Source organism: Lepisma saccharinum, unplaced genomic scaffold (genome assembly GCF_977018435.1).
Source record: "Lepisma saccharinum unplaced genomic scaffold, izLepSacc3.1 HAP1_SCAFFOLD_42, whole genome shotgun sequence".
Taxonomy (NCBI): Eukaryota; Metazoa; Arthropoda; class Insecta; order Zygentoma; family Lepismatidae; genus Lepisma; species Lepisma saccharinum.
In genome coordinates this window covers 1334888-1340773 of record NW_028142902.1, presented here as the reverse complement: position 1 = coordinate 1340773, position 5886 = coordinate 1334888, and positions in this window count along the sequence as shown.

Sequence of the window (5886 nt, the reverse complement as noted above, 5' to 3'; positions counted from 1 at the left end):
TGAGAGTTTCCATGGTAACTAAGCATGAATATTACAAAAGGATTAAATTTTTCCTGATGAGCCAATAGAGAGCTTCGACCTGATTACATTTAATGTAAAATCGCCTTTGTATCTCCTATAGTAACGGAGATATGCGAGTTTGAAATTTTATATAATGTTATCGTAAAACGTGAGGCCATAGGTTGTATTACATTTTTTCAACAATCAGAGTGGTTATTTCAAATCTCCACGACGACGACTACAATCATGCACAAATAGATTGTTTGCTTTATTGTTATGAGAGTTTCCATGGTAACTAAGCATGAATATTACACAAGGATTAAATTTTTCCTGATGAGCCAATAGAGATCTTCGACCTGATTACATTTAATGTAAAATCGCCTTTGTATCTCCTATAGTAACGGAGATATGCGAGTTTGAAATTTTATATAATGTTATCGTAAAACGTGAGGCCATAGGTTGCATTACATTGTTTCAACAATCAAAGTGGTTATTTCAAATCTCCACGACGATGACTACAATCATGCACAAATAGCTTGTTTACTTTATTGTTATGAGAGTTTCCATGGTAACTAAGCATGAATATTACACAAGGATTAAATTTTTCCTGATGAGCCAATAGAGAGCTTCGACCTGATTACATTGAGTGTAAAATCACCTTTGTATCTCCTATAGTAACGGAGATATACGAGTTTGAAATTTTATATAATGTTATCGTAAAACGTGAGGCCATAGGTTGTATTACATTTTTTCAAAAATCAAAGTGGTTATTTCAAATCTCCACGACGACGACTACAATCATGCACAAATAGATTGTTTGTTTTATTGTTATGAGAGTTTCCATGGTAACTAAGCATGAATATTACAAAAGGATTAATTTTTTCCTGATGAGCCGATAGAGAGCATCGACCTGATTACATTGAGTGTAAAATCACCTTTGTATCTCCTATAGTAACGGAGATATACGAGTTTGAAATTTTATATAATGTTATCGTAAACGTGATTCCATAGGATGTATTACATTTTTTCAAAAATCAAAGTGGTTATTTCAAATCTCCACGACGACGACTACAATCATGCACAAATAGATTGTTTGTTTTATTGTTATGTGAGTTTCCATGGTAACTAAGCATGAATATTACAAAAGGATTAAATTTTTCCTGATGAGCCAATAGAGATCTTCGACCTGATTACATTTAATGTAAAATCGCCTTTGTATCTCCTATAGTAACGGAGATATGCGAGTTTGAAATTTTATATAATGTTATCGTAAAACGTGAGGCCATAGGTTGTATTACATTGTTTCAACAATCAGAGTGGTTATTTCAAATCTCCACGACGAAGACTACAATTATGCACAAATAGATTGTTTACTTTATTGTTATAAGAGTTTCCATGGTAACTAAGCATGAATATTACAAAAGAATTAAATTTTTCCTGATGAGCCAATAGAGAGCTTCGACCTGATTACATTTAATGTAAAATCACCTTTGTATCTCCTATAGTAACGGAGATATGCGAGTTTGAAATTTTATATAATGTCATCGTAAAACGTGAGGCCATAGGTTGTATTACATTGTTTCAACAATCAGAGTGGTTATTTCAAATCTCCACGACGATGACTAATATTATGCACAAATAGATTGTTTACTTTATTGTTATGAGAGTTTCCATGGTAACTAAGTATGAATATTACAAAAGGATTAAATTTTTCCTGATGAGCCAATAGAGAGCATCGACCTGATTACATTGAGTGTAAAATCACCTTTGTATCTCCTATAGTAACGGAGATATACGAGTTTGAAATTTTATATAATGTTATCGTAAACGTGATTCCATAGGATGTATTACATTTTTTCAAAAATCAGAGTGGTTATTTCAAATCTCCACGACGACGACTACAATCATGCACAAATAGATTGTTTGCTTTATTGTTATGAGAGTTTCCATGGTAACTAAGCATGAATATTACACAAGGATTAAATTTTTCCTGATGAGCCAATAGAGATCTTCGACCTGATTACATTTAATGTAAAATCGCCTTTGTATCTCCTATAGTAACGGAGATATGCGAGTTTGAAATTTTATATAATGTTATCGTAAAACGTGAGGCCATAGGTTGTATTACATTGTTTCAACAATCAGAGTGGTTATTTCAAATCTCCTTGACGATGACTACAATTATGCACAAATAGATTGTTTACTTTATTGTTATGAGAGTTTCCATGGTAACTAAGCATGAATATTACAAAAGGATTAAATTTTTCCTGATGAGCCAATAGAGAGCTTCGACCTGATTACATTTAATGTAAAATCACCTTTGTATCTCCTATAGTAACGGAGATATGCGAGTTTGAAATTTTATATAATGTTATCGTAAAACGTGAGGCCATAGGTTGCATTACATTGTTTCAACAATCAAAGTGGTTATTTGAAATCTCCACGACGATGACTACAATCATGCACAAATAGCTTGTTTACTTTATTGTTATGAGAGTTTCCATGGTAACTAAGCATGAATATTACACAAGGATTCAATTTTTCCTGATGAGCCAATAGAGATCTTCGACCTGATTACATTTAATGTAAAATCGCCTTTGTATCTCCTATAGTAACGGAGATATGCGAGTTTGAAATTTTATATAATGTTATCGTAAAACGTGAGGCCATAGGTTGTAATACATTGTTTCAACAATCAGAGTGGTTATTTCAAATCTCCACGACGACGACTACAATCATGCACAAATAGATTGTTTGCTTTATTGTTATGAGAGTTTCCATGGTAACTAAGCATGAATATTACACAAGGATTAAATTTTTCCTGATGAGCCAATAGAGATCTTCGACCTGATTACATTTAATGTAAAATCGCCTTTGTATCTCCTATAGTAACGGAGATATGCGAGTTTGAAATTTTATATAATGTTATCGTAAAACGTGAGGCCATAAGTTGCATTACATTGTTTCAACAATCAAAGTGGTTATTTCAAATCTCCACGACGATGACTACAATCATGCACAAATAGCTTGTTTACTTTATTGTTATGAGAGTTTCCATGGTAACTAAGCATGAATATTACAAAAGGATTAAATTTTTCCTGATGAGCCAATAGAGAGCTTCGACCTGATTACATTTAATGTAAAATCACCTTTGTATCGCCTATAGTAACGGAGATATGCTAGTATTAAATTTTATATAATGTTATCGTAAAACGTGAGGCCATAGGTTGTATTACATTGTTTCAACAATCAGAGTGGTTATTTCAAATCTCCACGACGATGACTACAATCATGCACAAATAGATTGTTTACTTTATTGTTATGAGAGTTTCCATGGTAACTAAGCATGAATATTACACATGGATTAATTTTTTCCTGATGAGCAAATAGAGAGCATCGACCTGATTACATTGAGTGTAAAATCACCTTTGTATCTCCTATAGTAACGGAGATATACGAGTTTGAAATTTTATATAATGTTATCGTAAACGTGATTCCATAGGATGTATTACATTTTTTCAACAATCAAAGTGGTTATTTCAAATCTCCACGACGACGACTACAATCATGCACAAATAGATTGTTTACTTTATTGTTATGAGAGTTTCCATGGTAACTAAGCATGAATATTACACAAGGATTCAATTTTTCCTGATGAGCCAATAGAGAGCTTCGACCTGATTACATTTAATGTCAAATCACCTTTGTATCTCCTATAGTAACGGAGATATGCGAGTTTGAAATTTTATATAATGTTATCGTAAAACGTGAGGCCATAGGTTGTATTACATTTTTTCAAAAATCAAAGTGGTTATTTCAAATCTCCACGACGACGACTACAATCATGCACAAATAGATTGTTTGTTTTATTGTTATGAGAGTTTCCATGGTAACTAAGCATGAATATTACACAAGGATTAATTTTTTCCTGATGAGCCGATAGAGAGCATCGACCTGATTACATTGAGTGTAAAATCACCTTTGTATCTCCTATAGTAACGGAGATATACGAGTTTGAAATTTTATATAATGTTATCGTAAACGTGATTCCATAGGATGTATTACATTTTTTCAAAAATCAAAGTGGTTATTTCAAATCTCCACGACGACGACTACAATCATGCACAAATAGATTGTTTGTTTTATTGTTATGTGAGTTTCCATGGTAACTAAGCATGAATATTACAAAAGGATTAAATTTTTCCTGATGAGCCAATAGAGATCTTCGACCTGATTACATTTAATGTAAAATCGCCTTTGTATCTCCTATAGTAACGGAGATATGCGAGTTTGAAATTTTATATAATGTTATCGTAAAACGTGAGGCCATAGGTTGTATTACATTGTTTCAACAATCAGAGTGGTTATTTCAAATCTCCACGACGAAGACTACAATTATGCACAAATAGATTGTTTACTTTATTGTTATAAGAGTTTCCATGGTAACTAAGCATGAATATTACAAAAGAATTAAATTTTTCCTGATGAGCCAATAGAGAGCTTCGACCTGATTACATTTAATGTAAAATCACCTTTGTATCTCCTATAGTAACGGAGATATGCGAGTTTGAAATTTTATATAATGTCATCGTAAAACGTGAGGCCATAGGTTGTATTACATTGTTTCAACAATCAGAGTGGTTATTTCAAATCTCCACGACGATGACTAATATTATGCACAAATAGATTGTTTACTTTATTGTTATGAGAGTTTCCATGGTAACTAAGCATGAATATTACAAAAGGATTAAATTTTTCCTGATGAGCCAATAGAGAGCTTCGACCTGATTACATTTAATGTAAAATCACCTTTGTATCTCCTATAGTAACGGAGATATGCGAGTTTGAAATTTTATATAATGTTATCGTAAAACGTGAGGCCATAGGTTGTATTACATTGTTTCAACAATCAGAGTGGTTATTTCAAATCTCCACGACAATGACTAATATTATGCACAAATAGATTGTTTACTTTATTGTTATGAGAGTTTCCATGGTAACTAAGTATGAATATTACAAAAGGATTAAATTTTTCCTGATGAGCCAATAGAGAGCATCGACCTGATTACATTGAGTGTAAAATCACCTTTGTATCTCCTATAGTAACGGAGATATACGAGTTTGAAATTTTATATAATGTTATCGTAAACGTGATTCCATAGGATGTATTACATTTTTTCAAAAATCAGAGTGGTTATTTCAAATCTCCACGACGACGACTACAATCATGCACAAATAGATTGTTTGCTTTATTGTTATGAGAGTTTCCATGGTAACTAAGCATGAATATTACACAAGGATTAAATTTTTCCTGATGAGCCAATAGAGATCTTCGACCTGATTACATTTAATGTAAAATCGCCTTTGTATCTCCTATAGTAACGGAGATATGCGAGTTTGAAATTTTATATAATGTTATCGTAAAACGTGAGGCCATAGGTTGTATTACATTGTTTCAACAATCAGAGTGGTTATTTCAAATCTCCTTGACGATGACTACAATTATGCACAAATAGATTGTTTACTTTATTGTTATGAGAGTTTCCATGGTAACTAAGCATGAATATTACAAAAGGATTAAATTTTTCCTGATGAGCCAATAGAGAGCTTCGACCTGATTACATTTAATGTAAAATCACCTTTGTATCTCCTATAGTAACGGAGATATGCGAGTTTGAAATTTTATATAATGTTATCGTAAAACGTGAGGCCATAGGTTGCATTACATTGTTTCAACAATCAAAGTGGTTATTTGAAATCTCCACGACGATGACTACAATCATGCACAAATAGCTTGTTTACTTTATTGTTATGAGAGTTTCCATGGTAACTAAGCATGAATATTACACAAGGATTCAATTTTTCCTGATGAGCCAATAGAGATCT